The following is an 18,107-nucleotide window of genomic DNA, read 5'->3' as shown; positions in this document are numbered from 1 at the left end:
TATATATATATATATATATACACATATATGCTCCACACACTTGCCTCTTTGGACTTGTGTTGTTTCTGATTGGCAGAGAGGACATTCCCCAAAGAAGGAACATGAAAATAATATATTATTTTACAAACAAGCCTTTTGCGCACAGAAGCCATCAACACTGGTAGAGTTCCATATGCTGCTGGCTCTGTTCTGGGGCGGGAACCATGTCACATGTCTCTTAGGTGGGTAAGCTGGACTCAGCAGGCCTTTTTCTCTTTTCCTCTCAGATATTAATTTCTTGCATGTAAATTCCAATTACATTTTTAGATTTTCATGTATTAACATGTTTCCTAGTTATAATTTCAAATTTGTATTTATATACATACATACTGTATATACACACACCCTGCTAGGTCTGTTTAGTGTTATTTTGTGTTTTAAGGGCTGACAATTTGATATTTCACAATCAGTTTTTTTAAGTGTGCGTGTTTGTGAAATTTATTTTTCATTGATTACATGATGTATTCTATTTACATCGCCATACCAGGTGTTCTGTACCTTTTTCTATCCAGTCTTTCTCTTCCCACTCTCCCCAAACACCTCATCCTCCCCTTCTCCCAAAAGAAAGTGGAGTCCTTCCATGGTCATCTGTTGGGAACAGCACTACACAGCCATGCCGCAGGTGGAAAACCAGGTGGTGTGCTCTGCCACACTGGGCACAGGAGTGCTGCCGGGAGGTGGTGGAGTAAAAGGGATTGGAGAGGATGACTCACATCCTGCCAGAGGTCCAATACTCTGGGATCCAGACATAAATGTCTTTCTGTGTGCCCTGCTCTGCTGGATGGATGTCTGTATCCTAGTCCTCAGAGAGCAGGAGAAATAGCCGAGGGAGTCCTTGGGCCTCATGGAGGCCAAGGACGCAGGTCCTAGCCCCTTGGGAATCGCAGAGGAGCTCAGGACCCCAGAGCAGCTCAGTCTACTCAGAGGCGGAAGGAAGAAAGGGATCAGGGAAAGGAAACCGCCACCTCGTTGGTTCTGGTGTGGCAGGCGCCAGTGGGCAAGTTTCTAGGTCCCAGTAGTTCAGCCCACTGTGTGGGCCCAGTGCATCTAGTTGAAAGGAGGCAATGCACGGTTTTAAGATGTTTTATTATAGAAAGGAGAGAGAAGAGATAGGAAGAGATAGGCCATCTCCATTGCCGGCCATGGCCAAGTGGAGAGAGGGGAAGGGAGGAAGAGAAAGTAAAGAAGAGAGGAGGGTAAGAGGGAAGGGACACAAAGAGAAAGAGAGAAGGGGAGGGGCAACCACCCCTTATATGGTGGGCTGGCTATCTGTATGTGGGGTGGGGCATACCTGGCTGTGGTCAGATGACTGGGGTGGAGTCAAGCCAGAATGTCTACACTTAGATAGCACAGGCTAACGGAGTTGGAGGACTCCTGGAATTTTCTGAATTTTGAAAACTTACTGATTCTTGTACAATTCTAGATATTTTTTATCCACTTAAATTCATTCTGTGTCTGGGAGCATGGCTTTTATTGTTCTGTCCCTTGTAGAAACTCCTACTGGGTCACCAGACTGCTTTTCAAGGTCCCACAGTCTTTGACCAACCCTGAATATCAAGCCTCTGCAAGATGAGGCATATCCTCTTCCTCTGTGCCTAGACAAGGCAGCCAAGTTAGAACAAGGGATCCATTTTGTTTTTGTTTTTATTTTTAATTAGGACCTCCTGGCTGATTTGTACTTTATCCAGAATTCCTTGTGTTAACTCATTTGAAAGTAATATGTTTTCTGTACCTTTAGAAATGTTTCATTTCTCTACCATCGTGTACCAGGGTAGTAGACTTTGAAAACTCCCCATACAAGAGAAAAGACATAGGGGACATTATTCTTCTTTTCATTAAAATCTATGGACATGCACTGTGCAATTATTGTTTATTTTTTAAAACTACTTTACAGTATAATACAATCTCATCATTTCTCCCTTTACATTCTTCTCCTCATATTCCCCCATATAATCCTCGTTACTTAAATTTATGGCCTCCTTTTTTCCGAATTTTGAAAAATTGCTGATTCTTATACAATTCTAGATATTTTTATCCACTTAAATTCATTAATTTCCAGTACTGTATATAGCTTGATTTGCTGATATTTGTTAATTCACTGTTCTTAACAAATGTTTTCATACATATTTATAATTAGTTTTGGTCATTTTCATTTCAATTCCCCTGTCTCATCCTACAGTTTCTTTTTAGTCCTTTTGATATATTTTTTTTTGAATTTCAAGAATGTGGGAATTTAAAACAATACTAATATCTTATATAATTTTCACATTTCTGTCTCTCAAACTCTTGCTGTGGTCTCCTAACTCCACTATCAAATTTATTATCATTTCCTTAATTATTTTTAATGGATTTATTTACATTTCAAATGTTTTCCTGTTTCCCAGTTTCCCCTCCAGAAACCTACCATCCTATCTTCCCTTTCCCTGCTTCTATGAGGGTGCTCCCCAACCCAATCACCTACTCAAGCCTCCTGTTCCTGATATTCCCCTATATTGGGGCATTGAGCCTTCACAGGACCAAGGCCTCTCCTCCCATTGATGTCTACCTAGGCCATCCTCTGCTACATGTGCAGCTGGAGCCATGGGTCCTTCCATGTGTACTCTTTGGTTAGTGGTTTAGTCCCTGGGAGTTCTCTAGAATCTGGGTGATTGATATTGTTGTTCTTTCTTATAGCTTACAAACCCTTTCATCTACTTCAGTCCTTTCTTTAACTCCTCTATTGGGGATCCTTTGCTCAGTCCAATGGTTGGCTGTGACTATTGGCCTCTGTATTTGTCAGGCAAGCACTTCTTAGTGTCTGCAACAGTGTCTGTGTTTGGTGTCTTTATGTGGGATGGATCTATCTATCTGTCTGTCTGTCTGTCCACCCACCCACCCACCCACCCATCCATCCATCCATCCATCCATCCATCCATCCATCCATCCATCTATCTATCTATCTATCTATCTATCTATCTATCTATCTATCTATCTATATCTATCTATCTATCTATCTATCTATCTATCTATCTACACATACATACAAACAACATACAATTAATATATAAATATAACATGCTGAATCTATTTGTTGTTCCTAGTTTCACAATATTCTGTAGGTATTAGGGAAGAAATGATAGTACAGTTAGAGATTATGTTTTATGAAAGTGTTAGTAACATTTAGTTCAGTGAATTTACAAGCCATGTGCTATTTGCTTGTTTTTGTATGATTCATTATTTGCCTCTTTTAAAGCAGGTCTTATGTCAGTTAGGTAGGTATTAATTATTGATAAGATGTATGACTTAGTAGTGCATCTTTGGCAATAATCACATTTAGACATGCCTGTGAAAGTCAACATAATTGAATTAGAATGATGTCTACCTTCTTACTTTAGCAGATTTTATGACATCTTTCTACTCTCTAAAGCCTTGTACTGGCATTTGTTTAGTTCTAGTTGAAACTATTTTATTTTCATTTCCAAATTCAGTATTTTAAGAATTTAACTCCCACTTCTTGAAAGAAACCAATTGTAAGAAAAATATACACTCTAGGTAGTTTCCTGGATCCCCCTTAACAACACATTCAAAGGAGGTTTTCCTGGCTGTCCTTGGGTTTTTCTTATATAGTCTTAACCCCTACTGGGAAGATTATATTTCAATGTTTGTATCATTTCATATAGTTCCATTCACACAATTTCACTTTATTAGGTAATTTTTAGTAAATATAGAGCAATGATCGACTTTTAGCATCCTTAATGCTTCTACTATTTGTTTTGTAAATTTAACTCGAGTTCTAATAGAACTGCTGGGCAGAAATATCTGTTCTGAGTACTACTTATGTAGTTCTCATATTCATCTTTTAAATTTAGATGGTGGAATATTTTAAACTTTCTGATCAGTTGATTTATCTAATGTTATATGACAATAATTGCTTATACTGATTGAGCTATATTTTCCTTAATTATGTCAGATATTTTGTGAATTCTTTATTTTATACCTTGTTTGTTTATTATTCTGTGATGGTTGCTGTCTTGTATATTATAATTTCATTGGGGTTTGTGACATATGATAGGGATTATTCTGAAGCATTGAGGCAGAATAAGGAAGGTTTTTAAGAGACAGGAGGTGATCCCAAACTCAAGGGTTTGTATATAGATTGTTCTGATTCATTCTGGGTCACCTCCTTATCAGAATTGTTTGGGCATAAAATTCATTTCACAAAATGAAAATTTTATGGTAGTCATAATATTTCCTTTCCTTTCCTTCCATTATATTCTGCTACTACATTATTAATTATTTTTCAGCAATACTACAAAAATTAACTTCATAAGCATTGTTGTCTTTGTCAAGTTTTCTAATTTTAGGCATAAAAATTAGGTTCAGTTTAAATCTACTTTTTGTTTTGTTGAGTCAGGAATTAAATTTTATAATGTTCACTTGTCTCAAATGCTTTGAAAATTATTGTTTCTACTGCAAATCTTAGAAGATTTTAAGATTTATTAGTGGTGGTGTTGGTGGTGGTGGTGTGTGTGTGTGTGTGTATGTGTCTGTGTTTTAGACTGAGGACAGTACTCATTTGTCAAATTTCCATCAGGCATATGAATATTGATAATTAGCATCTGCAATACAAAATAACAAGAAGGCATGACAACAAGGTATTATAATACCAAAATTTGTCTATCAGTCTAATACATTACTGATCTGTACAACCAGTAAAAGACTGTCTCAAAGAAAATAAGTTGGAATTTGATTGAGATAAACACTGCATGTTGACTGTGCCTTGAAACATATCATAGACTCCTCACTCACATATGATCAAAAATATACAAATACATTTAAGTATTCATTTTGGAGTACCTAATTCCATCTCATTCTTATTTCTTTAAACATATACCATATCCATATTTCTAGGGCACACAACTAATTTGCTACATGTTTTATGTGACTCCTACAAAAGTGAAAATGTTTTGGTGGATAGCCTGGGATTAAAAAGGTAGGATGTCTCTATCTATGCAGCAACATGGAAAATGTCATTCATGTTAGGGAAAGGCAGTCTGGTGAAAACCTGGAAAGGTGTACAAGAAAAAGTGTAAAGGAATAAAACAAAACAGAATTTGAGTTTGGGAAGAGTAGTGATTTTATTTCTGTAAGGAGGAAAGAGATAAGTTGCTGAAATATTTGTAAAATCTCATGGAGATTACTGAGGGAAATTTTATCTAGTGGTAAACTTTTTTTTTTAAGAGAGTACAGACTTAATGGTAGTGAAATGGACAATACAGAATGTGATGATAATATATAACACTAAGACAAGGTCACCTGGACAGTGGCTTGAGCTAGGGAAATCACAGAATAGCAATCTTTTTTCTGTCATGTTCATTGGATTGTTAGTTACATTTTTACTATTAGATTATTGTAATGGTAACAGAAGTCTTGCACTGTAAAGTGAAGCCTCTTTGCTGAGGGTGAGTACAACACTAATTTAAATGTTATATTTAAACTTCAGGCAATAATTATATTGGCTCAGAAAACTGGTAGCTCCAAGTCTTTTTCCAAGGTCAGTATTTTTGGATCGTTGTTCAGGTTTAAACTGTTTGACATAATTTCTTTCCTTTAAAATGATTGAAGTCTACTTTACTTACCAGAAATAATCGTGAACACTTTATATGTAGATTTGAGCTGGCAAGTCTTTATTACCCTAATATATGCGAAGATTTAGGTGATGATGATACTTTAGGAGATTTTGTGAGATCATAAAGTTTACCTAGACATTTTGTAGACATGTTATCTACAGTATTTACATTAACCTAGCATGGTCATAAGGAAAAGACCAAATATAAAGCTGATTGACATCAAATACTCCCTTTACTGCTTTAATATTGTAAAACATTCTAAAATCAAACTTTGGAAAGTACAATAAGCAAAAATATTTTGACAGAAGCTTGCTTGGCTCATCTGTTACATGGAATGTAATGTAGACTCCTCTGTGCTGATCTCGTTCCACTATGCCTCAGTGTATCATACTGATGAGAACAGCACAGATATTTTCCCATTCTCTAAAATTTCAGAAAAGTAAAATTGAAACTTGTGGAGAGTCTCAGAGGAAAACTTCAGAGATGTGCTCAAAAATATAAGGTATAAGGAAATTGGGCATTTCTTGGTACAAAGTTATCATATTTATTTTTAAGTTTTATCTTGTAGAATATCTTATTCTTTCTGAGTAGTGGTCCTTTCCAATGTTATATAAAATTATATGCTTCTCTTTATCAAGTTATGTTTTTACTTAGCTATGTCACTTATACTGTGGATTTAATTTTTTCCTTAATTTTATTTGTTTATTCTGTTGTGATTGCTGTTTCATACCTTATCTGTTTATTGCAATATGATCCATGAGAGGAATCATGCTGAGAACTTGAGGTACCAGAGGGGAGCATCTGAATAGAGATTTTAATGTGACCAAACACATGAAGTGTGTGTGTAGAGCATCTTGTCTTATTTGGTGCCTCCTCCTCACTCAGTAGTTCATTGAGAATCAATGTTCCATATCTGTGTCATAATACCTGTTTGAATATGTAATTCATTGTACAAAATTCATATTTTGTGTTAATTGCAACATTTCCTTTTCCAGAAATTTCTGACTCCATCTTACTAATTATTTTTCACCAATACCTCAAACACTAACTCATAATATATTGCATTCTTTGCTGGGTTTCTGAATTTTAGGTACATATTTGTACATGAAAATTTTAAACTACCTGTTGTGCTCTTGAGTCAAGAATTACATTTTCATACTGTATTCACTTTCTCCAACTTAAAAATTACTGTGACTATTGCAAATCTCAAAATCTTCTTAGAGTCATTGATTTGTGTGAGTGTGTGTATGTGTGCATGTGTGTGTGTGTATTTGTGTGGGCCTGCACTCATATGTGTTTGATGCTAAGGATATTGCTCATTTGTGAAATGTTTGTCATGGAATATGAGGATATGGATTTCAATTTGTAGCATTTACAAAACAAAATGATAAGAGGGTATGATGGCTTGGCATTGCACTACCAAATTTGGTCTGCAAGTCTAATGAGCTGCTAAACTCTAGGATCAATGAAAATCTCAAGATCAAAGCTAAAAATCTAGAATTCAATTGAGATAGAATGGTCTTCTTGCAATCATACACCTGTTCGCATATGACAGACCCCTCACTCACCCATTATCAACACACAAATATATTTAAGAATTCATTTTTAAGCACCTAGTTTTATTTAACTAGTCTCTACATACATACATACATACAAACAAATAAATGTCATATAGACAATTATTTTGCCCTAAGTTTTGAAATATGATTGAAAGTTCAAGTTTTCCATCTTTACTTTTCTATCTTAATATTGTATCAAATTTTACTCTCTTATGGCAGTTCGTAATGATGTTTATATGAGGTTGGCCATAAAAATTAATATATCTTCACTCTGGTTTTAATATTATTATTCTCTCAATGTATTTGAAAATTATTACCTTCTTAAACTCAATGAATTGGGACATTTATAAATATATATGGATGTTTTAAATAATCTTAAATACATGCTTATAGCTTTCAGTATACTCATCTTTATCCATCCCCTTACTTTCATTTAATTTATGTCATTTATTTCTAATACAGGGTCTGACTGTGCTGCTCAATGTTGTTGAAACTCAAGCATTAAAGGCATGCTTTCTCTCATCATCCTAAGATTCTCACACTGGAGATTGCTACTGTGAACTTCTGGTATTGTAAAGTCACATGCTTTCTGATTTCTTTTTTGATTGTAAATTGCTCATGAAAACACTTAGTTTGAACTTTATATTTTGCTATACTCTACATTTTTGCATGCTTTACTTTACAAGAGGTCGCTTGCCCTCTCACAAAATTTGAAGATTTTCTTGTTGGACTTAAGCACCAGACATCTAATAACCAGAAATGTATAGTACTTATATCCCTCATATAATGGGGAAAGGAAAAGGAAAGAAAGAACATGGCTGCTCTTAGGTATGGTTGAGTAGAATGTTTACTGTACATAAAAGAGAAAGCATAGTCAGAGGCAGACATATCTGTGAGAGTCCAGAGTGAGAAGAGAGGGAAAGGAAATAGAATTGGGAGAGAGGGGGGCCAGGTGCAGGAGCCAGGCAGCAAAAATGACAAAAGGGTCAGGTAATCAACATGGTTGGATTATATACAGCCTTTTGCTGAATGGCACCCCAGTCCCTGGGCTGGAGAGTTCATGGTAGTGGACTGAGTATGCCAACCAAACTTTTAACAGATCAGGACAAAAATTAGTAGGAAAGCCTGAAGGCTATCTCTGCTTTGAAGTTACAGTCACCTCAGCCATTTGTCTTAGGTTCAAAGTCAACACTCATTAACTGCTTTGAAAAAGACATAGAGGAAAATATGAAATAGAAAGGCAAGGGTGGATATTCTTCGTTACTCTTATTACACAGGGTATTACCCTGTAAGGATGTGACCACATGTTGCTTTTTTATACATAATGTGTCATGTTTTTCTATATGATGGAGGGATTTATTTTTATTATGAACTCATATTCTTCCCCATTTGTTTTCATTAGGCAGGAGGATCTAGAATTTCAATACATTTTATAGTTTTAATTCTTTCAATATCAAATAAATATCATTGAATGATTTGTAAGTGGAATTTGATTCATAAATCATCTCTCAGTTATTTGTTAAGTAGTAGCTTCAAGTCTTTAAATAATTTACATTATTCTCAAGGGAAATTATATGTATATATGTATATATATAACATAAATAATTTATACCAAATTTATATATATATATATGTACATATATGTATACATACAAATATATACACAAAATTATGTATGCTTAATTATCAATTGCTATATTTGTTAGGTGTCAAACCTATGTTTGTGTTTAGGGCTAAGGTCTTCAGATTTAATAACTTATCAATGGACTTTTCCCATGAAGTCACTGATTCTCCCTCTCGGCCTAGTTAATTATCCATAGCTCCTCATCTAGCCCTGAGGCCTATGGGGTTTCTACCATCCACATTGGCAGGATAACTTGTCATGTCAGTTTTATAATCTTCTTTTGTCATCTGTATTGTTGATAGCTTGTGAATTCATCTTCCCTATCATAAATAAGAGATACATCTCACAGCAGACATCCCCCTACTCTGGATCTAGCACTTTTTTCCACCTCATACACAATGTTTTCTAAGTTTTGGGTTCTAAAATGCAGCTAGAAATTATAGTTTCCAAAAACTGATGGTGGTTAGAACTCCTACTAGATTTATAACCTTACTACCTATGGATAGTTGGCCAGGGGTACAATATTCACCAATGTTCTCTCCTTTGCCATAACCTTACTAACCAGAAATGAAAACAACTCAGGTGTGCCTTGGAGCCACAAAGTATCTAACGCCCTGCTAAGGGCTAAGATTTGCAAAATGATGACACTTAAGGAAAGAAGATACCATGACGTTTACCTAGAGGTGTTGTCTATAATTTTCACTTCAACATAGTGTGGTGATAAGAAAGGGATGAAATATAAAGCTTAATGATATCAGAGCCGCTCAACAATTTTGATATAGAAAATTTTAAACAAGAGGTAATTAGAAAATTGATTGAATGATGTTCAGGCCTTGGCAGATGCCTGGGCCATGTGTGGTTTGGGTCATGCGTCAGTGTTCTCCATGATTCTCCATACTACACTTCTGAGTCTCACAGGAAAACGGCACAGACAATTTTGCATTTCCCAATATTTCAGTTCAGTGTTAAGAAAGCTAAAATGGAAACTTGAGCAGGAGTTCAGATCAAAGCTTCAGGGATATTACAGAAGAAGATTACAGGGTGAATGTTTACATAAAGTGAGCAGCCTTGTGGTTTTTGAGTAGAATTCAGTGTGTTACTTTTTCATTTATATCAAAATTTTCAGAACTTAGGAGTTTGCTCATTGAGAAAAATTCTTGACATGCAGATATAAGCACCTGATATTTTTTCCATAAAATAAATGCAAAAATCAAGGCATACTAGTATAGAAAAGCCCTGCCAGGACCTGAGGGGAATTAACAGACATATCTGATTTTGTTGGCCAGTTGGCCTGGATATCTTGGTAAATTCTCATCCATTGAGAACACTTCATGAACCTAGCTAGAGATAGTAGATATTTTCATCTTACCAGTATTTAGAATACTTCATGAGCATGATGAAATTTGTGAACACATGAATTCCCATTTATATCCACATGATGTCCTCACACCATGGCTGGAGGAGGAACTCATAAAGTTGGACTTTTATCTAAGCTATTGATATGCTGCTTGATTTGAGAGAATGGGCTTCCTTTAGTAATATTTGCCCTGATAGGTTATACATTCTCATGTACAATGTCAGTTATTTATGAGTATATAGGCAGCACTAAATTTATTCATTTGGGGCAAAAAAGGATGTGTGAAAACATGAAGCTGAAATAGAATAGTGCTACTAAGGATAGGGGAGGAATTTTAAAATCATGATATGTATCAACATTTATTTATTCATTTATTTATTTATGTATTCACCTCACAATCACAGCCTCCTCTTGGTCCTCCACAAAAACACAACCCCGTCCCTCTCCCTTTCCCTTCTCCTCAGAGATAGAGGACAGCCCTGGGTATTAACCCACCTTAGTCCATTAAGTCACTGCAGGACTAGGCCCATCTTCTGCCACTGAGGTCGCAGTACGTAGCCCAGTTAGGGGAAGAGAATTCACAGGGAGGCAACAGAGTTAGGCTCCAATTGTTGGAGAACACACATGATGGCCATGCTGCATACCTGGTACATATGTTCAGGGAGGCCTGTGTTCAGACCTGGTATCTTCTTTGGTTGATGTTTCAGTTTAGCATCCCCCATGGGTATAGGTTAGTTAACTCTGTTGGTCTTCTTGTGGTCTCTATATCCCCTCCAGGTTCCTAAATTCTTTCCCCAAGTCTTCTAGAAGACTTCCCAAACTCTGTCTAATATTTAGGTGTGGATCTCTGCACCTGTTTGGGTCAGATGCTGGGAGTTCCTCTCTGAGAACTGTTATGCTAGGCTTCTGTCTGTAAATTCAGTCTGATAGGTAAAAACATACCCTGGGGCTCCGAGATAATTGAAGGAGTAAGGCAAGACCTTAATGTGTCCATATAGCTCTTTGGAGGACAACTTGACACATCACTCCTCAAAATGGCAAGGGTTGCTACTGCATTCATTCATGTCTCCCTCACAGAGAGCACCTGTGTATCCAAACCAGCAGTGACAAATATAATTGTCAATGGTGCCATCACATGTTGCATCATTGTGACAAGACTTTAACCAACAAAGAGGTATCAAGGTCTCACAGTGTGTCACTTTGAATACACTACCTATTCATACACAGAGTTGTTTCCTTCATCCACAGATAGACCTCCATGTAGACATGGTGGACTGGTACATTCACTAAAGTCAATTCACAGTGGTCTCCAGGGTTCTGGTACAGTTATAGAAGTAAGCCACAAGAAGTAAGCTTAGCTTGTGACATCGTGTAGACATGGCTGGGGTCCACATTTATCAGTTTCCAATTCATAGTTCACACCAAAGTATACTTGAGGACAGACACATGTGTATCTTCCTATCTCAGTGAGGCATATAGCCTCATTCATGCAGGGATCAGAAACATTCATCCACTTCCAACTGACAATGCCTGCCTTGGTATGCAGGAGTTGCTGTTGATTTCATCATGACACAAAGCACCATTTTGGTAAGGAATGCAAGTATACTCATTATAACCTGTCTTGCAGAACTTTCCTGCACATACAGGTGGGGTGACTCCTTGTTGGTGCCTCCATAAAAAATTAGTGGCATTTTCACATGACAGACTATTGTACCCAGGAAGACATTATCAAAGGAAACTTCTTTCTCTGGGATTTTCATACAAGTGTCAATTCCTTGGCAGAGAATGGAGAAGCAAGGGTCTTTTATATGTTCACAATCTCTGTCAAAGTTATTGGCTTAAGCAGCACATATGGGGAAATAATCCCCCATGGTTCAGGTTAGTTTCCCCTGTTGGTCCTGTAGAAACCATATCATGTCTAGGTTCCTCAATCTTCCTATGACTCTTCCACAAACTTCCCGAGATCTAGCTAAATTTTGGCTACAGATCTCTGCATTTATTTTGATCAGCTGCTGGGAAGAGAATATCCTTGTTTTTAGTAGCTGAGTCATATTCCATTGTGTAACTCAACCACATTTTCTTTTCTAGTTGTTCAGTTGAGGGACATTTGGATTGTTTCCAGTTTCTGGCAATTATGAATAAAGCTGCAATGAACATAATAGAGCAAGGTGTTCTTTTGGTGTAGTTGGAGCATATTCTGGGTATATGATCAGGAGTAGAATATCTGGGTTTTGAGGTAGAACTATCCCAATATCCTGAGAAACAGCGAAATTTATTTGCCTAGTACAATCCTGTGCATGCTACTATGAACTTCATGAGTTTATATGTGTAAGTGTTTTTGAATGTTAGGATATCCTGGGACTTGGAAGCCAGAAACCATGCAGCTATGAAAGGAAAAGGTGTGCCAATGGAAAGGCATCCCGAGATATGGGGGCCCAGGAACGACACAGCTTTGAAATGTGACAGTGTCCCAGTAGAAGTGAATCCTGAGACACGGGAGGTCAAGAAGCTTAGATCTCTGAGGTGGGACAGTGTCCCAGTGGGAGGGCATTCTGAGATACAGCAGCCCAGGAACTACATAACTGAGAGAAAACCTCCTTAGCAAAGGCCTTGCTGCTTCCAGGGTAGGGTATCCCCAGCTAAGCTGAAAAGCTCAAGGGTGCTCAGCCATACTCCTCTTCTCTTCATTGATACTTTTCTTCTTGACTTCTACAAACAAAAATTATATCAGGCAGAAAATCTCATGAAAGAGCTTTATTGGTGAGTCCAGGATGTTGAGGGACCAATCCAGGGATGGCTATGCTCTGCTCCTCGAAGTGGACAGCAGAAAATTGAATAAAGGACAGTATTTATATTTCTTAGATGGTGGAGCTTTTCAGAGAAGAGACTTCCAGATAAGAATTAGTGGGATTTTATTTTTTTCCATCTTCTTTTTTTAATTGGATATTTTATTTATTTTCATTTCAGATGTTATCCCTTTTCCAGGTTCCCCCCCCCCCCGAAACACCCTATCATATCCTCCCTCCCCTTGCTTCTATGAGAGTGCTCTTCCATCCACTCACTCACTCCCACCTCCCTGCCATTGATTCCCCTACACTGGGGCATCTATTGAGCATTCCTAGGTCCAAGGACCTCTCCTCCCCTTGATCCTTGACAAGGCCATCCTCTGCTACATATGCAGCTGGAGCCATGTGTAGTCCTTTGTTGATGGCTTAGTTCCCGGGAGTTCTGGGGGGTCTGGTTGATTGATATTGTTGTTCTTCCAATGGAGTTGCAAACCTCTTCAACTCCTTCAGTCCTTTATATAACTCCTCTAGTGGGGACCCCCATGCTCAGACTAATGGTTGGCTGCGAACGCCCACCTCTGTATTTGTTAGGCTCTGGCAGGGCCTCTCAGAAGACAGCCATATCATGCTCTTTTCATCATGCACTTCTTGGCATCCACCATAGTGTCTGCTTTTGGTAATTGTACATGTGATGAATCCCCAGGTGGGACCATCTCTGGGTGACCTTACCTTCAGTCTCTGCTCTACATTTTATCTCCATATTTGCTCTTGTGATTATTTTGTTCTCTTTCTAATAAGGACTAAAGTACCCACAATTTGGTCTTCCTTCTTATTGAGCTTCATGTGGTCTGTGAATTGTATCCTGGTTATTTGGAGCTTTTGGGAGAATATCCACTTATCAGATGTGTGTTCTTTAGCAATTGAGTTACCTCACTCAGTATGATATTTTCTAGTTCTATCCATTTACCTAAGAATTTCATAAATTCATCATTTTTAATAGCTGAGTAGTACTCCATTGTGTAAATCCTGAACCTAGGGAGCTCAGGGCTTGGTGTTTTGTTTTGTTTTGTTTTGTTTTTCAGGGATAGGTAGTTTTCCTGCTCACCTACTCAGAGATTTTGTGTGTGTGTGTGTGTTGGGGGGAGGGGGAAACTCAGAGATTGGTGGGATTTTGTGATCAGGGATTGGTGGATTTTTTTCATCCACTTTTCCTTGCATTGGTCCTCCAGGGAAATCCTTCCTGGCTGCAGCTGACATTTGCTGAAGCACCATCTCTGGGGGCCTGCTTGTTGGGGAGAGAGAGGCTAGAGATAAGTTGCTGCCCCTCTGGATATCTCTTGTGGGACAGATCCTGCAGTGATGTTTCACAAAAGTCAGTAAAGGAGGTTTCGCCACCATGGGCAATACCTTATGAAGGCAGTATACTGAGGCAGGATAGGTGTCACACACACACATACACACACACACACACACACACACACACACACACACACACACACACACATATATGTATCCTGCCTCAGTAGGATATATATATATATATATATATATATATATATATATATATATGTGTGTGTGTGTGTGTGTGTATACATATTTGTGTGTATATATATATGAATATATATGTATGTATATATATATATGAATGACAAAATAATAAAGGAAGGTTATCTATATATAGATGTGTGACTTAATTATATATTTTTGTTACTAGATTTAATTTAATATTGTCCCTGCATGGAATTTTAGTTTTCAAAACCATGACTTCTAGGGTATTACAGGTAACAAGAAAAAAAAATGTTTATCTTACAGCAAGAGCTTCAAAGACAAGACATCCATTTTTAAAAACAAAACCTACTTTGGGGCAGGGGGAGGATATCAGAGATTTAAATTCCTGTAATTGCTAACCATTTTATTATATATGTATTATATATTTTTTTGGTCAAAAACATAAATACTATGAAATAAACAATAACAAATAAACTTACTATTTATTGTATGAAATTTTTTGTAAGGTAAGTGTTAAACAATATCAAGAGTACTAATTCATTATTAATCAAATCTTTTCCTTGTGTCACAATTTTAATTTTTAGCATGGATATTCTAGTTTTTCCAAAAAAAAAAAAAAACTTGAGGTGCAATATAATTAGGATCCATTTTTATATAACATGGGAAATGTGACTGAACACCAAGCTAAGGTCCAATGTTCCAACTAAGGATCAACAGTAAATATTTTAAACATTACATCTCAACTTTGGAATAAGGGAGTTTTCAGTTTAAGAGATATTGTGCATAATCACCATAATAAATGCTCAAACCAAAATGACGTGTACATGTAATTTAGTAAGTTAATATTACCTGTACACTTGATGTTAAATTTTTAAGCCCTGTATGTTTCTAGGTAAATTGTAGAGAAAATATAGGGCACATTAATTACTTAAGCAGCACATAGAAGAATTTTATTTGTTTGCTTGTGTCTCTGTTGGTTTAGTTGTTTTGTGTCTTCAAAACATTTTAGATATGTATGGATCTAACAGAATTTAGCTAAGGAATCCCCTTCAAAATATAAGATGTTAGAGATATTACTGAGAGTTGTCTATGATGAGTATCCAGTTAGTTGGTTTAATTATAGAAATATTAATTCCATTAGGTTACTAATAGTTGCTTTTATTTGAAATAGTTTATTTCATATGCATTCTGAAACATGCATTATCTTTTTCCTGGCTGTTCATTTGTTTGTCTTCTCCTTGTCACAGAAAAAGGAGGCCAGCCAGAACTAGAGGAGAGGGTTTTAAATAAACTTTGAGACCAGGAGGCTTAGAGTTTGTGGTATTGCTTTTAAACCCCTTCTACAGAGCTAGCTTTTCAGTGAAGTTGCATGTGACTTTTCTAATATTATACACACCCAAACGATATCTAAGTATCTGTAAGACTGATTCCAGTGATCAATATTTTCATAACCAATTTGTATATATTTTCAAATAGAGGTCAGCAACCTGAAATGATTAACCAGTACTTTTTGTATTTTTAAAGATATCAAACTGTCAACAATATAAGAACTTACAACCATGAGACTGTCAAAGAGAAAAGTATAAAACCAAAAGAAAGAGTATTTTGGCTTTTGGGGCAGAACCCAGGGTAGATGTTATGTATAAGGCAAAAATGTCCGAAGAATGTAAAGACTCTTATATATCAGTTATGGAAAGCATGTCCGTAGAAATGACAGGACCATGTTTATTTCTTTCTTCAGTTTCCATTCAAAGATACAAATCCAATGGAGTTTTCTCAATATAGAAAAAAAAGGTCTTTCATAGAAACATTTTGGCGACTCTTCTGAGGTAGGATCATGTACTCACTGACTGGCAAGGCTACTGTGTGTATCCTGAGGCCTCAGAAGGGAGAAAATAGAAGTGGCTGCTCAATTTACGTTATCAGGTTCTACTCCAAGTATTCTGGAGTCATTCTTTGCCATTTGGGCAAGCGTTCCAAGCTGGAACATTATCTTGCCTTCCTTTCCCAATTCTCATGGGCCCTTTGGGAGAAGAGGAAGAGGATATAATTAAGTTCATGCTCTGGGCATAGCACAAAGGAGAAACTGAGTGGTAGGGATAAGAACTGTTAAGATGAGGATTTATTCATATAGGGATTGGGTCTGTGATGATTCTCCATTCCATTACATGAAATTATATATTCAAATCAGTTTAAATATTAAAACACAATGTCTACACATCAGAGCAGCAGTGGTCATTGTCCAATGTTCAGTGAAGCCAAATTGTGACTGAAAAATTATGGCAAGACCTTTTATTTTTCCTGACCAAAATTGTGGAATTTGGAAAAGATGGTAGGTACATGTAACCAAGGTAAAAATATGGGTTAAATCCTAAACTCTGCCTATTGTACAACTATTCTATTTCTAAAATATATCTGATATGTAGAAGGGGTCCTAAACACTTGTTACCTTCCAGGAGTTAAGAGGCCACAGGGATAGTGGAAAATTCCAAGAGCCATCAACTGAGCAAATTCCAAGATGAGACTTTTGATTCTTCAAGAAATAAACACACTGTGTCCAAATTAGGTCCCTTGAGCTATGTCTCAATAATTTTAGAGGTATTGGATACATGGTCCAGTTGAATAGAGAAAGCCTCTTATTTGGAGGTCAGAGTATATTTGAAAACAAAAGGGGGTGAGAACAGTGACCAGTGGAGATCAAAAATGAAAGGATGATTGCACAAGAGGAATATAGCCCTTCTAGCTTCATTAAGGGGATGAGTGATTTTGTGTGAATGTGAACTAGGGAGTGTGAACTGTTTGTAGATCTCAGGCTACTAATGGATTTCATTTTTCCTTTTTGAATTTCTGCACAGAATTTTTGTAAGATGAATTTAAAAGAAGTACTTTTGACATAGTCCAAGTAGTTCCCAAATAATTGATATGAGGAACTTAAAAATTTATTCAATAATCCTTAAGAAAAATAACTGAGCAGATATCCCCAGCCCTCTGTACTCTCTTAGAATCTACCCATCCACATGCCCTGAGTTATTTGCATTTAGTCTCTACTTTGCTCATTCTGATGTAGCTCTCTTTCCTAATGGAGAACTCCCTTGGAGAATTTTCCTCATGCCTGCCCTCATGTTGACCTTTTTCTTCTTTCTCCACCTCTTGGCACTTCTTCTCCTGGATCCTTACTTGCCTCATGGTGAACTCCTTCTACCTGGCTCTTCTCCCTGGTATCCCAGGCTAGAATTTAAAGTCCAGCCTTGATACCTCTGCTACCCATACATTGTCTTTTCAAGTTTTTATTAACCAATAAGATATAATTGGGGAACATTCTATATACAGCATTGTTATATAGGATTGTTCAATATTCATGACAATGTGCATGTCTGGATATTGTCAGCATTTGCATACACAGAGCTATATAAAAGACCAAATCCTGGAGCAGACCTTGGGTGCAAACTCCACAGCCAGTTCCACAACACTCAGAGGAAACTCCACTCCCAGGTGCTCTAACAAGCTCAGGATCCCAGGATCCCAGAATCACAGGATCACAGAGACAGCTTGACTCTGAGGAGTTCTGACACAACCAGGATCACAGGAAGGACAGGCTCCAGTCAGATTTAGCAAGGGCAGGGA

The 18,107-nt window shown here is 37.0% G+C and overlaps 1 long non-coding RNA gene across 2 annotated transcripts in view; it reads left to right on the top strand.

Moving 5' to 3' along the window:
• LOC116102321 overlaps positions 1-18,107 on the top strand; it is a 248,994-nt gene that overhangs the window by 136,536 nt on the left and 94,351 nt on the right. For both annotated transcript variants that reach the window (XR_004123077.1, XR_004123078.1), the window contains exon 24: positions 7,670-7,774. This is a non-coding gene — a long non-coding RNA (uncharacterized LOC116102321). The remainder of the gene's footprint in view (positions 1-7,669; positions 7,775-18,107) is intronic.

This window comes from Mastomys coucha, unplaced genomic scaffold (genome assembly GCF_008632895.1).
Source record: "Mastomys coucha isolate ucsf_1 unplaced genomic scaffold, UCSF_Mcou_1 pScaffold21, whole genome shotgun sequence".
Taxonomy (NCBI): Eukaryota; Metazoa; Chordata; class Mammalia; order Rodentia; family Muridae; genus Mastomys; species Mastomys coucha.
This window is presented reverse-complemented; position numbering and strand designations above follow the sequence as displayed.